The 20,922-nt window shown below is 37.1% G+C and overlaps 1 protein-coding gene and 1 non-coding gene across 5 annotated transcripts in view; one reads left to right on the top strand and one right to left on the bottom strand.

Annotated features, from left to right (window-relative positions):
- The window catches only part of DMD (dystrophin), a 1,990,869-nt gene that overhangs the window by 892,265 nt on the left and 1,077,682 nt on the right, over positions 1–20,922 (top strand). The window lies entirely within an intron of this gene.
- On the bottom strand, positions 6,903–7,011 carry LOC119035648 (U6 spliceosomal RNA). The gene has a single exon (XR_005079847.2). It is a non-coding gene; the product is annotated as a U6 spliceosomal RNA (small nuclear RNA).

The raw sequence follows: 20,922 nt of genomic DNA on the forward strand, positions 1-20,922 counted from the left end.
GATAGTAAACATTTCAGACATTGTGGATGATATGGCCTGTGCCACAAATATTCAACTCTGCCGTTTTTGTACAAAAGCTATCAGAGACAATGCATAAATTAATGGGTGTGATTGTAGTCTAGTAGAAATTTATTTTTTAAAAAAACTAGTCTGATTTCTAAAACAGACATAGACTTGCTGTATGATCCAGTAATCCCCCTCCTGGGTATACACCTGGGGGAACTGAAAATCGGAACTTGAACAGGTATTTGTACGCCTGTGTCCATAGCAGCATTATTTGCAATAAGCAAAAGGTGGAAACAACCCAAATGTCCATTGACAGGTGAACGCATAAACAAACAGTGGGCTATCCATGCAATGGAATATCATTCAGCTTTTCAAAGGAATGAAATTTTGACACATGTGACAACATGGATGAAGCCGGAGGACACTGTGTGCAGTGCAATAAGTCAAAAACGAAAGGGAAAATATTGCATGACCCCACTTGCATGAGACCTCTAGAGTAGTCAAATCCATAGGGAAAGTGGGGTGATGGTTGCCAGGGGCCAGGGGGAGGGAGGAATGGGGAGTTGTTTAATCGATACGCAGTTTCAGTTTGCAAAGACAGAACATTCTGGAAATGGAAAGGGATCATGGTGGTAGTTGCACAACAGTGTGAACTAGTGAGTGATACTGTACACTTAAAATGGTTAAAGTGGTAAATTTCATTTTGTGTATTTTTGTCACAATAAAAAAAAATGAAGTCCATGGGTTGAATTTGCCAGTCCCCGTCGAAAACATATTCATGAGTAATAAATACAACTACTCATTAGTGTTGTTGATATTGGCTATGATGGTGGCATAATCGCATACAGTGCAATGGTGGGTAGCAGCAGTGAGTGCCCACAAATTTCCATTGTGAGTAGAAACACCCTTTATATTATGAATCATATTATTTGTACTTAGTTGCTTGCACAATTCCCTGTTCTCCATCTCACTCCCCTCCCAGACTCTATACACACAACATTGTGAACTCCTCAAGAATGATGAGAATATCTTCATTACTCCACTCAGTGTTTGGCAGTAGATACTTATACCATATTTTTAAGACTATAAGACACCCCCAGCCATAAGATGTACCTAGGTTTTAGAGGAGGAAAATAGGAAAAAATTTTTGAAGCAAAAAATGTGGTAAAATATTTAATAACCTGTGACCCCTGCTCCACCACCACCCCCTCCCCAGTGAGCCAGGTAAGCTACATTCAATAAGATCCACCCTCATTTCCCCCCAAATTTGAGGAGAAAAAAGTGCATCTTACAGTCCAAAAATATGATAAATGAAGGATGTATTTGTCCTCATTCTCATTTCAACAATCAATTTTCATCTCTACACACTGCCACACCATCTCACATTTCACACATCTTATGTAAAAGCAAGAAACAATAAATCAGCTTTAAGGAAATTCTTTGCAGGAAACTTTTAAGTATAGAAGTAAAAGGAGTTGAGGTTGACTAGAGTAAAGAAAACTGAATGAGATAAAATTGGATTTAGATCAATTTAAAGATGAATATTTCCCCAAGTATAATTAAAAGAAAGAACAGACATGGATGAGTAAGGATGATAAAACAAAGAGTTGACAAAGCAAGTGGGATTCTCATCAGGTATATCTCTCTTGAAAGCTCCAGCACATTCTGCAACCTGACTTTCTACTGTCACCTGCCCTCTACAGCTTTATATCCTCAAGAAATTAAAAAATCAGCCCTGACTGGTGTAGCTCAGTGGATTGAGTGCAAGCTTGTGAACTAAAGGGTTACTGGTTCAGTTCCCAGTCAGGGCACATGCCTGGCTTGCTGGCCAGGTCCCCAGTGGTGATATGTGAGAGGCAACCGCACATTGATATTTCTCTCCCTCTCTTTTGCCTTCTTTTCCCCTCTCTCTAAAAATAAATACATAAAATCATTATCAATAAAAAAGAAATTTGACTAGCATAGCATATGTTTTTTGGCACTAAGTACTTGTGGGACTTGACATCAACCCCCTGCTAAAAGAGAAGCCATCTTAATTGGTTAAGTGAGTAATTAGTATGCAACTTGTGTTCTCTTGGTCTTGTTGGAGCTCAGAGAGGAGCCATAAGCTCCCCAAAACCTTAGCCTCATCAATTTTCCATTTAAGTGAAGGTCAGAGTCAGCGATTAAATATCTTCTTCTCTTCATCAAACTTTTTTTGTGGAGTCACATATAATCTCTTAAATTTATCTGCACATTCCTTACAGACCTGGACAATGTATTCCATTTTGCATCCTCACAATCCACTACAGCATCTGAAAGATGCTAGATATGACTATTTTCCCTCACTTCTCTCATTCTTCATCAGTAATTAATCTATTAAGAAATTGTTATAAGTCATGTACCTTGTTTTTGTTCATCTGCTCATTTGTTTATTCAACAAATGATCATTCTGATTCTCTCCCATGAATTCTAGAAACTACCAGCACACATTGCTTCTGCCTTCTTAGAGCTTACAGTTTAGTCGGGAGACATTTTAAGACAATGGTCACATGCATGAATGTATATCTACAAGTTTCAGTAATTGCTATTATTGAAAATTAGAAGGGGCTATGAGAGATTTTACCAAGACATACTGTGGTCTAGAGGATGAGAACATAAGAACAGATATCATCAAAGGATGATATTTAAGCAGGGACTTACAGCTGAAGAAAGGATGTGAAGGAATAACATGAACAAGGTCTTGAGATTTTGGGGAACAGCTTGGAATGTTCAAAGATTTGAAAGAAAGTCAGTGTATGGCAAGAAGGCAGTTGTATATGTTCTTGTAGGCCACAAGAGGGATGACAGATTTTCTCCAAGTACAATGGAAAACCATTAAAAAATGTAAGCAAGGCAGTGACATAATTGTTCTCTTTGCTGAAGATAATGGATTAGAGGGAAACTCCTCAGAAATTGAGGAGCTACTTAAGACACCAGTGGAATGGCCCAGATGAGTCCTGGCTTGATAGGACATAGGGAGTAGAAATAAACACACATTTTAGGTGTATGTATTCTGGTGGAAAAATGACCAGCAATTTGTGATCTATATTAACTAGTATAGCTGAGAGAGAAGGAAGTGCCAAGGATGACCTCTGACCACATCACATGATACAGAAGTTGAAAACAGAAAAGGAGGAGCCGCAGTTAGGAGATGGAGGTGTTTCCAGATTATCAAATGTTAAACTTGAGATAGTTATGGGACATCCACATTGGACATGGAAGAAATATTTATGATCAACATGTAAATGTGGAAGTCATAAACATAGAAATCCTACTTAAAAGTGTGTGAATGGCCTTGGTTGAAGTGGCTCAGTGGATTGAGCGCTGGCCTGTAAATCAAAGGGTTAGCGGTTCAATTCCCAGTCAAAGCACATGCCTGGGTTGTGGGCCAGGTCACCAGTAGAGGGCACATGAGAGGCAACCACACATTGGATGTTTTTCTCCCTCTCTAAAAAATGAATAAAATCTTTAAAAAAAATAAAAATATGTGAGTGAATTCAGTAATCTAAGTAAACAAGAGAAGATGGATCAGGACAAAGCTTTGAGGTGCTCCAACAGGAAAATGTTGAGTAGCCATTGAGTTAGGGAGACAATCAGGAGACGGAGTTTCATAGAAAAGCCAGGAAACAAGAGTGGTCCTCTGTATGGGCTTAAAACAGCAGCGATCTTGCTCATAAACATTTAGGATCTCACGCAAGTGGATGACTGTATATCAATTATAGTGCAGGGCCTCTCATGCCTCCTGATGCGTGAAATGGTCCAATCACATCCTAAGTTGCAGTGTGGGAGAGTGAGAACTGTGTACTTAGAAAAAGGTCTTGTTTCAGAGGAAACAAGAATTGAAGAAATTCTTCTTGATCTGTACAATAAACAGGAAAATAAAGCCAGCTAATTTAGGCAACAAAAGCTTAATAGGAACAAGAGAAAACATTGCTTACTAAGGGAAGTAAGAAGAAATTTGCAACAATATTAGCTCAAAAGAGAGTGGGAAAAGTCACATTTACCATTTGTATTGTGTTTATGAAGTAGCCATAAAACAAATATAGTCATTTTGAAGAGGAATACTAGATTATAAGCAGAGAGAAAGTGGCATTTTTTTAAATAACATATTTAAAGGTTAAAAATACCACTCCCAACACTCCCACTAAACTATAGTCAATAAAAACACTACAATGATATCCATAGATAGATAGACATCCTGTAAATTTCCCAGCTAAACAATTCTATATAACTATGAAATATTATAATTATTATTGCTCTTATCAGAAAAATGCATGTTTTCTAAGAGCAAGGTGAAGAACTTAATTCATTTTTCTAGGAAAATGCTTCAGTACTGAATAGTTCAAAACATTTTTGATGCCAAAACATGAGATACTACATACAGCACAGTTTATAAAGAGGCCCGGGCAAGCTTGGTCTTCCTCCAGGATGACAGCCATCCAAATCGGGAAGGAAGAAGCAAAACTGTCATTGTTTGCAGATGACATGATAGTGTACATGGAAAATCCTATAGACTCTACCCAAAAATTGCTTGACCTAATAAATGAATTTGGCAAAACAGCAGGATACAAAGTCAATATCCATAAATGAAAGGCATTTTTGTATACCAACAATGAATAAGCAGAACCAGAAATCAACGTAAAAATCCCATTTGATATAGCAAAAAGAAAAATAAAATATCTGGGAATAAACCTAACCAAGGGGGTAAAAGATCTCTACTTAGAAAACTACACAACACTGAAGAAAGAAATCAAGGAAGACACAAACAAATGGAAATATATACCATGTTCATGAATTGGAAGAATTAACATCATCAAAATGTTTGCACTACCCGAAGCAATTTACAGATTCAATGCAATACCTATTAAAGTACCAATGACATATTTCACAGACATAGAACAAACACTTCAAAAATTTATATGGGACCATAAATGACCCCAAATAGAAGCTGCAATTTTGAGAAAGAAGAACCAAGTAGGAGGGAACCAAGAACCTGATATCAAACTGTATTACAAGGCCACTGTAATCAAAACAGCCTGGTACTGGCATAAAAACAGGCACATAGACCAATGGAACAGAACAGAGAGCCCAGAAATCAACCCAACTCTCTACAGTCAATTAATATTCAACAAAGGGGGCAGCAACATAAAATGGAGTAAAGATAGCCTCTTCAACAAATGGTGTTGGGAGAACTGGACAGCTACATGCAAAAAAATGAAACTTGAGCACCAACTTACACCATACACCAAAATAAATTCAAGGTGGATAAAAGACTTAAATATAAACTGTGACACCTTTAAAGTCCTAGAGGAGAACATTGGCAGGAAAATCTCAGATATTTCACACAGCAACATTTTTACTGATATGTTCCCTAGAGCAAGGGACATAAAGGAAAGAATAAACAAATGGGATCTCATCAAAATAAAAAGCTTCTGCACAGCTAAAGAAAACAGTATTAAAATAAAAAGAGAACCAACTGTATGGGAAAACATATTTGCCAGTGATACCTCAGACAAGGGTTTAATCTCCAAAATAAATGAAGAACTTACACAACTCCACTTTATTTTTTTTAAAGATTTTATTTATCTTTGAGAGAGGAAGGGAAGGAGAGGAGGAGAGAAACATCAATGTGTGGTTGCCTTTCGTGCATCCCCTGCTGGGAACTGACCTGCAGGGAACCGGCCTGCAACCCAGGCATGTGCCCTGACTGGGAATTGAACTGCGATTGTGTGGTTCGCAGGCCCGTGCTCAATCCACTGAGCTATGCCAGCCAGGGCAACAACTCCACTTTAAGAAGACAAGTAACCCAATTAAAAAGTGGGCAAAGGACTTGAAGAGACATTTCTCTAAGGAGGACATACAGAATATCCAGAGACACATGAAAAGATGCTCAATATCACTAGCTATCAGAGAGATGCAAATTAAAACCACAATGAGATACCACTTTACACCTGTCAGGATGGCTATCATAAACAAAGCAACAAACAAGTGTTGGAGAGGGTGTGGGGAAAAGGGGTCCTTAGTTCACTGTTGGTGGGATTGCAGACTGGTACAACCATTACGGAAAACAGTATGGAATTTTCTCAGAAAAATAAAAATCGACCTGCCTTTTGGCCCAGCAATTCCACTGCTGGGATTATATCCTAAGAATCCTAAAACATCAATACCAAAGAACCTATGCACCACAATGTTCATAGCAGTACAATTTACAATAGCCAAGAGTTGGAAGCAACCTAGGTGCCCATCAGTAAATGAATGGATCAAAAAATTGTGGTACATATACACCATGGAATTCTATGCTGCAGAGAGAAAGAAGGAGCTACTACCTTTTGCAACGACATGGATGGAACTGGAAAGCATTATGCTGAGTGAAATAGGCCAGGTGCTGAAAGACAAATACCATATGATCTCACCTTTAACAGGAAGCTAAACAACAAAACAAACAAGCAAGCAGAAAAAAAACAAAGACACTGGAATAGAGAACAGGGGGACAGCGACCAGAAGGGAGAGGGAAGAGAATTTCAGGGGGGAAAGGGGAAGGGTTCACAGGAACTAGTATAAAGGACACATGGATAACAACTAAGGGGTGTGGAAATGGGAGGGAGGTGGGGAGTGCTGGGGGGGTGGGCTGAGATGGGAGTAAAAGACAGAAAACTATACTTGAACAATAATTGAGTAAGTTAAAAATAAATAAATAGACAACATAAAAAGAGAAGAAATTATTAAAAAAATAAATAAAAAGCAAGTCCTCATGAGGATAGCAGTCACGCCAGCACCTCTGAGGATAAGACCCTACAGGATAGTTTGGCCCCCAACCCCAAAATGTTTAGGTCTCTGAATGTTTGATCCATGGACCAAAGGCAAAAACAAAAAGCAAAACCAACAAAAAACTCCAAAAGTTTTGCGTGTCATCCTTGTGCAGGGGCCATGCTAATCTTCTCTGTATCGTTCAAATTTTAGTATACGTGCTGCCGAAGCGAGCACAAAACTCCAAAAGTTTTGTTTAGAAGTAGCCTTCAGTTTGTGTGGAATATTAATGGGACAAAGTCAGATTTGTAGGTTCTCCAGAAATAAATGAGTCTCAGTCACAGTGAGGAGCTCTGCTTTGGAATTAGACTGACCTGAGTTTGAATGTCAGCACTACGAGTCCTGGACTGTGTGAGTTTCTGCCACATTTCATCTGAGCCTCTGTTCTCTCATCAGTGAAATGGGCAGAGGGTAATAAAGCTATGAATGTGACCCTCCTTGCAGGCACTGAGAAATTCTTTTCAGTATATTCTGCTTTCTTCCTTAAGCCCTTTCCTCTCTGGTTATTTCCAGGGTCTTTGAGATTATGAACATCAGCTCACGTTCACCAAAATGCTATGGTGAAACTTGACTCAAATGACCTTTTTAGTGGGGTATTTGATAAGCTTCTGATATTATTCATATGCTTTAAAAATAAGAGTTTATTTAGATTTAATGCACTCTAAATCTATATTATGTAGCTCTATTAAATTGAATTGGATTTTTATTACAATTCTGACTAAGAAACTGAAATCAAATTGATGACAACAAAACATATTTTTTATTATTGTGTCAACCTGAACGACTGCTCGGTAGCAGGATTTGTGAACTTTTACATACACATACACCTCAATGTCTGCAATTTATATGGTATGTGGGCATAAGAATGATTGGAAATTTTTCTGGGTTAGAGTAAAAATAATTTCCAAATAAGAATTGGCCCTTTATTTCACAAGTAGTATTTTACTACATGCAACAGATGTGTGTAGGATCTTTAAAAATTATGTTTAAAATGGTACTTCCTAAGTACTTTTCTACCCTACTGTCTTGGTCTGTATACATAAGAATTCTGCTTTTGTGAAAATAAATCTGATTTTTTAGTACTGATTAGCATATCAGGATATTTTAGGGTGAAGCCTACATCTTTACCTTCACTACTATTTTCATGTTCCAATTCCAATCTGACAGTTCCAGAATAACAAAGTTATTCATGATGAAAGGCACACTAAACTATTCTTGATAATGAACTTGGCATAGTGAAATGAATTGAGCAGTTTAATAATTAATTTTGTGGTTACTCATATTTTATTGAGAAACCAGGAAGTTGCAATTATTAGTATTATGTTTGTAATGAGCTCTTTACTTACTTTCTGCTCTTATATATTTTTGGAATAGTGCCAACAATGAATTAGTATCCTAATATAAGCAGTCCATAAAGTGGGCATCATTATACTTGTTTGTCTAGATGTGTGGCAAGTGATATTTTAATTGTAATTTGAATTGGTAATTGTTGCCAAATAAAACTTTAATTTTTAAGTCCAGAGATTGAAAGACATCAGTGAGCAATTCAATGAAATAATATTATAATACAGTTTAAAAGATTAAATAGTTTAAATCACTTTATGACTTTGAACTTTATTTAACAAAGACTGTAATATCATTTTAATGAATGTTAATGGTATATTTTTATGAATCTTCTGTACCGCAAATATAAGAAAAATTTAAGGAAAGCATTCTCATTTAATATCAATGATTAAAATTCATATATGTTTTCCCTGTGAGCATTTGCAGGGAAGCCATAAAGGACCTGCAGGTTTAAGGTTCTTTTATACAGATGATAATAATCTCCCTTCACTATTCGTTGTTGCATAATTGTTTCATTTTCCTTGCCATGATCACTTCCGAAATGAAACAGTTAAAATATTGAGTATGGCCTCTTCCTTGTCATAGAACCCTCAGATCACTGTGGTGACAATTATGGAAGTGGAAGATTAGAAAATCCTTGTCCTTAAATAAATATCTTCATATTTGCAGACTTGGCTGATTTCCCCCTTCTGTCTTTGACATTCACTCTCTTTTTAAAATTTACTTAATTATTGTTCAAGTACACTTTTCTGTCTTTTACTCCCATCCCAGCCCACCCCACCATTGCTTTCCACCTCCCTCCCATTCACTCTTAAAATCCTCCAGAAGTGATCATTCATAGACTCCTTGTTCTTTCTATGAATGTTATTGTAACCATACCATGCATGGTTCTGAAACTGAATTTTAAAGGCTAGAAATATAAAGCTGAATAAAATATGGACTCTAATCACAAATATTTTAGAGAAGGAAGAAGAATGGCCAACTCGCAGTTTCAGTGCAGTGTGGGATAAGTTCTTGGATCTGAGTCTATGGAGCCACGAGGATACAAAGGGGGGGGTCACTGAACCCCATCTGTGGGCCACAGTCAGGAAAGAACTGATTGAGGCAATCCTTGGACTTTGTTCTGAAAAATGAGGAGGGATTAACCCGATAACAGAATGGTTAGGAAAGAAGCACTGTTTGTCTGTTATGGACAGAGCATGACCCAACTTATCCCACTGACTTCCTGTTAAGACCAAGTCATAAAATAGACTCTGAGATTTTTTGCATCCTTAGCATCTACCATTGTATCTGACCCAGTGATTACCAAATGAAATATTTCATGCAAACACTATTTTGAGCACACCGCTGACTTAACGTCTTAGGATTTTCCCCCCTCCATAAGATCTTGAGCCAGTAAATGTGCACGTGTTTTAATACTTGCTTTATTTACCAGTTTGTAGCAGCATTATGTGAAAACAGCTTTGGACTAATTACCTTTTACTGGCATTGGACCAAGCTAATACTTGCCAGCTTGTCATCCCCACAAGTACTTTGGAGGTTACTGTCATATACACTATAAAAAGAGAGACAGATTTTGTGGATTTTTTCACACTTTATTTTCAACCTGACCCAAAGATCATATAATTCCATCTCGAGTTTGTTTCATTGGTTAACTAAGGTCTTACTTTGCTAACTGTCATAACGTATCCCCTTTCTAACTAAGGTCAACACTTTAAAATCCCTATTGTCTCCCACAGTAGTTTCAAAAGTGCTTGTTACCAACTGGAAGACAGTTTCTGACACCAAATCATTTGTTACAGATTCGCTTAAACAAATTGAAAAAAATATAAATTTTTATATAGCATGGTGTCATAACATCTCAAAATTAGAACTTTTATCTATATCCATTTCATGATTTTAAAAATGAATAAAATGAGGCTTGAAGATAAAATAAAGGCTTCTCTAAGTTCTCATCGTTAATTGGCTTCAAGGCCAAGTGTATCACCCAAGTCCTGTAGTTCTAATTCTAATGTTATTTCCACTAGAGCACTTTGTTTTCAGGAATGTCTACTTTTGTACCTGTTCAGTACCAAAATGGAGCATTGCTACAAAGATTCTTTCCTTGCAACTCTATCATCACTTCAGGGACACAAATACATGTGTCCACTCATTGAACATCGACCTTAAATGTTAAACGCTCATAGGATAGTGATGTTAAAGATGGTCTTTGAGATTATAGAGCATATGCAAGATGATCAGATTGGCCTTATTTCCAGTATGTGTGTTACGAATAACAAGGCCACTGAAGTTTGAGAGATGGGAATAAGAAGTCCAACCCTTACCTTGTCTTTTGTATGAGAATCTAGACGGCCCAGGCTGTTCCTTGTAAGTGGATTACTGTAGAAGTTCTATTTTGGTTATTTGGCCTACAGAACTGTGGAATCTGCAGAGGGCTGGAGAATGTCACACTTTAGACACTGCGCCCTGGAGAACTGGATTTAAGATGGAATTGAAACACTATGTGCCCTTTTCTAAGTGCGAGTACCAGAGATGGGTTACTAGTCAGGTCTCCTTGTCAAGAAAGGACATTGCTTTTGTGTGTTGGAAAATAACCTTAACCAAATGATCTTGGGTCTCTCTGGAAGGAGCACGATGGCATACCTCCTTTTAGTGAACTGTACAGAACACGCTACACACATATGCCTCACAACAGGGCTTCCACTTAAGGCCCTAATATAGTGGCTTCTAGATTGGGCAGATACATTATGATAAATTCCACATTATGCCAGCGTTCACTGTAAAGAGACAATGCAAAATTATAATTAGAGCTTTCTGATCCAAGTGGCATCCTCATCTGCACCAAAAATATAGGAATGAAAAAAGATAAAAAGGGTATATTTCTGTATACTCACACACACACTCAAACTTCTGCAGGAACATAAATGTCAGCCAGGGAATCAGAGTGTCACTGCCAGGTTCACCTTTGAACCACAGAGCAACAGTGGCAACCAGGAATCTGGGTGCAGTGGGGTAAGAGGGACTCACATTGCTTCAAGCAATGTGGGGAGCTAGAAACACATTCAGCGTTCAAAACCAGAGTCTGGTTTGAGGCTCTTCCATTCATGAAAAGGGACCTGGGGGCGGGGGAAGCGCTGCTTCAGGCTATAGCCTGGGGCTACAGCTCACATAAAGCTATGGGCCCATGTAGGCCTAAGAATATTAACAGAGCCTTGCAGCTAGGAACTGTGTCAGGCCTGCTCTCTTGCTTGATGAATGGATTGGAATTATCCCTAGTAGCATTGCCATATGGGAACTTGAAATCTAAAAGGGCTGGATGGAGCTTGGAGGGCAAGAGAGCAGCAGCTGCAGAATGTTAGACTGGGGCATGTGAGGAGAGAGAATAGGACACAAATTTCGCCATGGGCCTCCAGTTCCAAATGGCAGGTGGTGACGTCCATTGATCACCCCTTTTATGCAAATTACTATAAGATTACCTGAAAGAATAAAAAAAAAGATGCAGCCTCAAAATGGCAAAGAAAATAAAAGATGAGACATCTGCAAAGAGGTCTCAAGTTGATAAAGGCAGAAATTAAGACAAGGAAGCCGATTTGTCCTGCTGGACCCCAGAAAGGTTCCTGAATTGAGAGCATGGGTATTTCAGAGGGCAGCACTCTTGAGCATGGCTACAAGTAAAAAGGTTTGTTTGAAGCCCTTCAAGGAACAGTGAGATGCCAAGTCTCCAGCTCAGTGCAGTCAAATACTCCTTCTGTCCCATCAGAGCAGAAGTCAGTGAGTAGTTGGCTTTCTGGTGAGACTGAGAGAGAAAAACTCTCCACATGCAGACAATAGAATCAGTCGATGGAAGGAGTGAGTCCTCACACTGAAAATTAGGGATTAAGGTAAAATCATTATAATCGTGAGACCACTAATCCCCCCTCCTCTTCCTGGCTCTCAAATTTCCATGCTCTGGACAGGAGATTGTAAATTTTTCTGTAGAGAAGTTGATTGTCATAAAAGATCTATTGTTAAGGATATGTTATGATCCACCAATGAAACAGCCAGATCCTTGGCCAATTAGTTTGTATTGATGCCCACATATACATGGAAAGCTTCTAATATGCATTTAAGTGCCTTAATTTTAAGAGACAGTGAAGGATGTCCAAATACTTGACAAAAAGCCACTGATGCAAAAGAAAGAAACCAGTATAAAAAAATAAGCAGTCATATTAGGGAAGAACAATAACAATATACGCAAATCAAGAAACTCTGGGGACATAGAGACAAGACACAGATCTGGAGAAACCTTGTTGAACACAGCTATGGTCGCTATCTCAGAGTGAGACTAGTTACTGCATCCATAATACAGACAGGTACAAGAGATTACAGAAAATCATATTTCACAGAAATGGAAGGGTTATTTCACTTCAACATTTAATAACAGGAATCTAATGGGCAAAATTAACTAACGAACAAAATAGAACCGCAAGCATGGGAACATGGAACAGAATGACAGTAACCAGAGGGGAGGGGGGAGGGGGATAATGATGGAAAGAAGGGGAAGGGACTAGACAAAAAACATGTATGAATAACCCATGGACGTGGACAACAGTGTGGGAATTGACTGTGGGGGGCCCGATGGGCAAAGGAGGGCAAAGGGGGAAAAACTGGGACAACTGTAACAGAATAACTGTAAGAAATGACAAAAAAAATTTGTAAATGTTTTAAAGCAATGAAAATATTCTGTGTAATACTATATAATGATGAGTACATGTCATAATATATTTGTTCAAAGCCATAGAATGTACAACACCAAGAGGGAAGTCTAATGTAAATTATGACCTTTGGGCATTTATTATCTGTCCATGTAGATTCATCACTTGTGAAAATGTACTTCTCTGGTACTGGATGTTGATGACGCCGAAGGCTTTGTGTCCATGGGGGGATGTAAGGCTATGAAAATTCATTGTACTTTCTGCTCAATTTTCCCATAAACCTAAAACTGCCCTAAGAAGTAAAGTCTAATAAAAAGTGAGTGGCAGAAATAAATTTCAAAAGAGAGGTAGAAGATAATTTAGAAGAAATCCTCCATAAAGTAGTATAAATACACAGAGAAATTTAAAATGAGAAAGAAAATATAAGAATATTAGAGTGTGATATTAGGTCAATGGTTCTCAACTGTGGGTGATTTTGCTCTCCAGAGGAAATTGTGGAGATAATATTGGATTCTTGATTCCAATTATTTCTTTTTTTATGATTTATTTATTTTTAGAGAGAAGGGAAGGGAGGGAGAAAGAGAGGGAGAGAAACATCAATGTGTGGTTGCCTCTCCCACACCCCCTACTGGGGACCTGACCTGCAACCCAGGCGTGTGTCCTGACTGGGAATCAAACTGGTGACCCTTGGGTTCACAGGCCAGCACTCAATCCGTGAAGCCACACCAGCCAGGGCTAAATGGTGTATTTGTGAGCCAGTTAACACTTTGGGTATCTGGAGCTTAATCCCCATGAGGTAACTCTGAGACAGTGTGAAAGACATTCCTGAGAATTATCACACTTGAGGGTGTGAGATGAGCTGGGGTATTCATACATCAACCTTTGTCAATCATTTGGGGAGAGCTGCTCCCATAGGTGTTCATTCCTGAGTAGTTGGCTTGCCATATAGGTGGGCGGAGCTCTGGCCAGGCGGAGTCCTTAGGCAATGAAGTCTAAGTGCTGGCACTCAGAAGTTGAATTAGTGTACTTGGCATGGAAAGGCAAGGGGTTGTGCACTGGGCAAGTTCAGCATATGCTACATTTTTGCAACATACCCTCCTGAGAACACAAAGTGTGAGCCCTGAACTGTGACTTTCTCATTGGCAGGAATAGCATCATTTTCACCTTCATACCACCTGAATGTAACACACCGGCAGGCCCAGTACTAAGCACTCAACGAATGCTTGTTAAAGGAATGAATTAATAGTTAAATAAAATATGCAAACCCTATACTTCACACACATTTATAAAGTATTTCCAGTGGGCTTTGATGATTGGTATTTTGTTTCTCAGAGGTTCTATTTCTATACACATTTATGTTTTTCTGTATTTAACTTTTTTTTTTTACTTTTTGCTTCTGCTCATTCCTCTTTCCACACAAGCTATATTTACTTGCCTGAGAGCACAGCGTAGACTGATGTTAATCAACCTTCAGATGAAATACTTAAAAGGACAGAAAAGAATCTGCTCTAATTAAATAATAAACTACCTCTACAAGTTTAGACTTGTGCCTTCAGGTGTAGGAAAGAAAACATTTAATGAAGATAGGGGTTTTATGCCCAGAATATTTCCCTCATGTACTTGTGTTTTAATAAAATGGAATGCGAAAGAACAAGAGGGGCCGGGTTTGTATGATGATATTCATTCATGAAGTAGTAAGTCAGATATGGTGAAAATTTCCTTGAGTGATGCTTGCTAGAGCTGGGTCAGATTTTAGTGCAGTGAATTTGAGGGGAAGGTGTCTTACCTATGTGGTATTATGCTGGAACTGGCCTGTCCCCGAGGGTATATCCAGATGCCCGTGGGATCAGTGGACTCAACTAAGTGAGCATGACATCCTAATAAGGGGCTTGTGACATGTAACTCACTTATCATATCTTTGTCAGATATATGTAACCAGAAATCCGCCTCAAAATTAATTCCTACTTATTTGATAAGAAAGCCCTTTGGATATTTTTCCTTTGACTTAACAGGTGCCACTCCAAGTAAAATAGGTCATGCCCACTGAAAATGGTTTCTATTTTCTTTACAAGTTACAACCTCTGATGGCCTAGATATTTTCTCCTGGGGATTTCTAATTGAAATGTTACTCTGGTGTAATTTCCTCAATAATTCTCCATTAATTTCATTTGGTGCTTTGAAATTTATTCTTTTTCTATAATACTATTTCTGCACGGTCCAAGACCAGCCTGTGATAGTAAAATGGGAATAGTTTTTCTTTCTTCGAAAATTATTTTAGAATTAATTAACAATTATAAAACTTGCTATTTAACAAAAAAAAAAAAACATGCCACCTTTGAGATTGGACCCCAAAATAAAACAAAACAAAATGTAGTAAACATTAGAAAGAACAATAGCTTGTATATGTCCATTAATATGGTAGATGGTAACTGTTAGGTGTGTATGGGCTCTTGTTAATTACAACAACCTTAATAGAAAGTCTTGTGGGAGGTAATGGTCTCTGTGAAACTATGTAAGAGAGAAAATAGAATTGCTCACATAGAATAAAGCTAAGTGAAAAGTTAATTGTTTCTATTTTATCTTTATATTTGTTTTATTGTGCTCTCATAGCAACTATATTATAATATACACAGTGATCTTAATCCTTACTTTTAATCAGGGTCCAAACAAACAAGTCCCCATGTAAGATAAGCTAACCTTAAGTGGCCAATTTGAATTGCTACAACAATCCTATATGGAAGAAATGAACATTTTGACTACCAAAGAAGCAAAATGCCATGCTTTTCTATTTTTTAATCTTACTTGTGTTTTAATAATACTTTTGAGAAGAAAACTACACCGAAATGCCTTCCTTGCCCTGAAGATCAAAATCTATCACTCTCCATTTTAAAATAAAATGTTTTTCCCCTTCTCATCATCCTTTAGCTTGGCAAGAAAAAAAAAATTAGTGTTGAATTTCTTGTAGCCAGATCAAATGTACTGTTCCTTCCTCATTCAGAAAGAAACAAGGAATGTTTCTTGACTCTAAACAAAGGCAGGACTCCATTTGCTATAGTTTGTTTTGCTCAATTACAATCATTTTACACATAGTGACATGTATGACTTTTAAAAGGCAAGAATCCTAGATGTACCTGATGATCCCATTCTACTTTTGTGTGTGAAAATAGATAAATAGATAGACAGACAGATAGATCTGGATATCATGATGATTGTTATTGCCAGCATTGCTTGAGCGCTATGTGCTTGAAAACTGTGCCATATTATCCCCCATTTTTATAACAACACTGTGAAGTAGACATTATGCCTACTTTACAAAAGAGAATTCTGAAATCAGCAAATTAAATTACTTGCTGATGTTTACAAAGCACTAGTTAGCAGTAAAACGGAATTTCAAGCTCACGTTCACCTGTTTTCACATTTCAAATGCTGCGCAACCTCCTTGTTTTCTCTGACCTGCTTTAAATCGAAAAGCACGTCTTCATTTTTAAAGACGACCGTTTGGGATTTCTAACCTATGTGACATATTCCTATTAAAACATGTAAATTCAAAATGGATGCCCATTGTACGTATTAAACTTCAGTTAATTTTGAATCTGCAAAAATGAAGTTCGAGAGTATTTGTAAGTACCCGTTACAGAGGGTAAAAATGATGGTTCAACAAAGTTCCCACTCTTAGAGACCATTCACTGTAGTTTGGGTGTAATGACATGCATATCAGTTGGAATGGAATGAATCCTTTCAAACAGGACAAAAGGAGTGTTAGGGAAGTTCAGAGAGGTTGGATTACTTCTATTAGGGAGCATCAGAAAGGTTCTCAAAGAGGAAGTTATATCTGGACATAAAATCTAGAGGAAATACCACTTGAAGACAAAAAATAACATGAACAAAACAAGAAAACAAGATGAAGAACCATCAAGGATATTCCTGGGAAACTAAGATAAATTCCACGTGATTCATCGTGATGTGGCTATAAAGAAGAGATGTTAGTTTGAGCCAATGAGGCTGAAAAAGGATGTTAGGTCATTTATTATTTTTTCTTTTTTAATATAAGATTTATGATGCTCAGATATATAGAAGTAGGACCGAGCAGTAACAACATGCTTTATGCTCAAGAAGACAGCATGTTATAGAAATGTGATTTCTTGTCTTCCATGAGATAATACGCTGTTTACTAATCCCAGTGATGCTAACAGTAAAACCATATACCCTATACTAGCCTCATTCAAATCTAGTGTTGCCTTGCATTCCTGCTTAGAAAAATACAAGTTACTAAGCCTTCTAAATGCTCAGTTTTCTTATCTGCAAAATTAGAATAATAATAGTACCTGCCCTAAGGTGTTGTTGAAAATGTCGTGTTGAAACGTAAGTATATAGTAGAGTGCTTAGCACATATTGATGGCTTTTTGTGTTTGTTCCTATTTTGCCGCTAGTTCTAGGTAAAAGTTTCTATATCAATTACATACATTTTATGTTTGAATGAAGAGAAAGACATCCTTATTTCAGATATCCCCTGGAGCCATCAAATAAAGATAAGATTTGGGAGCTATGACGTCAAACACTGTATTATCTTCATTTGAACTATGTACTAGGAGATAGGTAAATGAGGACTAAATATATAAAATGCTCACATTTTGTAAAGTATATCCATGAATATATATCAAGTCCACAGAAGGAATGCTACCTTAACCTTTTTAAGAAAATCAAATTATATAATTTAGACTACTAAATCAGTTTGTGTAGTTAATTCGCCTAAAACATCCTACTATTTAAGGCAACGTTATAGCTCACTAATAGCAAACTATTTTTGCTACTTTGCGTATTTTTACAGGGTGCTAATTGTGCCAAATCAAGACATTGAAATTGCATAATTTTTAGGTTGATATTAGCATAAACCTACATTGTTTTTTTTTTCAGAAGCAGTACAGGAATAGCATACCCTGAATATTTTTCCAACATGACAGAACTGTCAAATATTACACCCTTTGCACAGTCCTTGGTCTGCTGGGACTTTGGATCATGGCAAAGATATTTATAAAAGAGAAGGACAGAGAAGATTTGTGGAATGCCAGAGACAGTGGAAATATCAGAGACACTTTTGTTTGTCTTTTTATAATTAGCTACTTAAATAACTGGATATCATGAGGAGGTAAAAATATGCATCCCTACCTGTGTGACTACTTTATACATTTATCTCTGGGATGTTTATGATGTCTCTTCCTAAGCCAAAATAATATGCTTGATGTGTGTGTATAAACACACACACACACATATATACATAGATAAATCATATACACATCTCTTTGTGTATTTTAAACTTTTGTGTGTATATAATATAGGCTGTTTCATGTGCTCACAGCTGTACACCTCCTTTTGCCCTCCCCTACATATTTGCTTATGTGTTTGTTTGTACTTAGAGTTCAGAAAGTACTGGTTTACTTAAGATGACATAAGCTTATTGACAAGCCTTTCCTAGTTTAGCATATTCCTCCACAGATGTGCCTACTACTTGTAGAAAAGAGGGAAAACTATTAACAAAATATCCACTTTAGATCCCATCCAGACATGCATTAATGAAAAAATAGCAAAATTTAAAAAAGTACTTTAGACATCTAAAGAATTTTAAGATTTCCTTTGGGTTGTTATGGAAGTGTTTCTTTTAATCAAATACATTTTATTCTGGGGATAAAATTTCCTTGTTCTGGGAATAAGAAAAAAATGACTAGCAATTTTATTTCAAAGGTTATTATTTTGGAGAAATATGAATCTAGCTTGAGAATAAAGGGGTAAATCAGTATAAATTAGAAAGCAAAAGAGAAAAAGTACTAAATCCAAACATATATAACAAAACTCTGTGGACATAGGAATTCTAAATAGGGTTTATTTCAGTGGATTACATTTAAGTAAAAGAAGAATTATTGTTGAGTTGAAGTATGTATTATATGGAACTAAGAACATCACAGTGTGAGGGAAAATATTACAGGAATGCACTCTCCTGAAACTTGGAGACGTTTGAAATATATATACATAAGTTGAAAAATGTTTTCTTAGGTTTCGATGGTCTTCACGGGATAAACACTTATTCTCTTAATTTCAAATTGCACGAAAGGTAACAGCCATCTACTTCAAGTCACAGAAACTGCCCAAACCAGGTGTTCAATTAACTGTATTACAGAAAACAATACTAGTATCGTAAGTTTTCCAATCCCAAGGAGTTTTTAAAAATTGTAACACATTTTATTTTCCAAGATACTGAACTGAAATTCTCAACTGAAGGACTTATGCTTACTATCATCTATTCACCAGCCCATTAAATTATATAATATATAATAAAAGAGCAAAACAAACTAACATACACTTGTATGCTACCTAGATAACATGTCAAGATTTAAAAAGAGCCTTTCATACTTTCTTTTAAAAATGCATATTATTTTTTCAATCTGTTTTGTGGTTTTAATGAAATGTCAAGTGTCTTTCTGCAAGAGTCAAATGGTGTTTATAGACTTAATTTTTTAACTTTCAAGAAGTACCATAAATGACATAAAAAGTTAATACATAGCCACTTAAAAGTAAATAAATCGAGAAAGCATAATAATTGTCTACATTGATTGTTTTAAGTAAATCATTTGTCAGTTTTTAGACTTAAATTATTTGATCTTTTGCAGATGGAAATTGCAGGTATCCCTTTTCCCTAAATGCTCTAAATATTGTCTTTTTTGATAATTATTTTTGTTGTTTAAGTACAGTTTTCTCCATTTCCCCCCCCACCACACCTCCCACCCTTCCAACTTATCCCCTTTGGCTTTGTCCATGTGTCCTTTATATATGTTCCTTGATGGTCCTTCCCCTGTTTTCCCCCATTATCCCTCTCCCCCGTCCCCCTGGTTACTGTCAGTTTATTCTTTATTTCCATGTCTCTGGTTCTATTTTGCTTGCTTGTTTGCTTTGTTGATTAGGTTCCACTTATAAGTGAGATCATATGGTATTTGTCTTTCACCTCCTGGCTTATTTTACTTAGCATAATGCTCTGCAGTTCCACCCATGCTGTCCTTATTCTCTGTACCTTCTCCCCCTCTCTCCCCCTGCCACTCCCCTGTTGATAACCCTCCACATGATCTCCATTTCTGTGGTTCTGCTCCTGATCTAGTTGTTTGCTTAGTTTGCTTTTGTTTTAGGTGTGGTTGTTAATAACTGTGAGTTTGCTGTCATTTTACTGTTCATATTTTTATCTTCTTTTTCTTAGATAAGTCCCTTTAACATTTCATATAATAAGGGCTTGGTGATGATGAACTTCTTGAACTTGACCTTATCTGAGAAGCACTTTATCTGCCCTTCCATTCTAAATAATAGCTTTGCTGGCTAGAACAATCTTGGATGTAGATCCTTGCCTTTCATGACTTGGAATACTTCTTTCCAGCCCCATCTTGCCTGCAAGGTTTCTTTTGAGAAATCAGCTGACAGTCTTATGGGCACTCCTTTGTAGGTAACTCTCTCCTTTCCTCTTGCTGCTTTTAAGATTCTCTCTTTACCTTTAATCTTGGGTAACTTAATGATGATGTGCCTTGATGTGTTCTTCTTTGGGTCCCACTTCTTTGTGACTCTCTGGGCTCCCTAGGCTTCCTAAAAGTCTATTTCCTTCACCAGATTGGGGAGGTTTTATTCTTCATTATTTATTCAAATAAGTTTTCAATTGCTTGCTGTTGTTCTTCTCCTTCTGGCACCCCCATAATGTGGATATTGGAACATTTCAAGTTGTCCCAGAGAATCATTAGCCTCTCCTCATTTTTTGGGATTCTTGTTTCTTTGTTCTGATCCAGTTGGATGTTTATTTTTTTCCTTTTGTTCCAAATCATTGCTTTGAATCCTGGTTTTCTTCTTGTCACCATTGGTTCCCTGAATATTTTGCTTTTTTTCACTTTGGGTATCATTCATTTATTTTTTTCATTTTTCAGCCAAACTCAATCAGATCTGTGAGCATTTTAATTACCAGGGCTTGAAATTCTCCATCAGATAGGTCGGCAATCTCATTGCTTAGTTCTAAGGTTTTGCTGTG

The sequence above is a fragment of the Artibeus jamaicensis genome, unplaced genomic scaffold, assembly GCF_021234435.1.
Source record: "Artibeus jamaicensis isolate MK-2021 breed Jamaican fruit bat unplaced genomic scaffold, CSHL_Jam_final scaffold_1283, whole genome shotgun sequence".
Classification (NCBI taxonomy): Eukaryota; Metazoa; Chordata; class Mammalia; order Chiroptera; family Phyllostomidae; genus Artibeus; species Artibeus jamaicensis.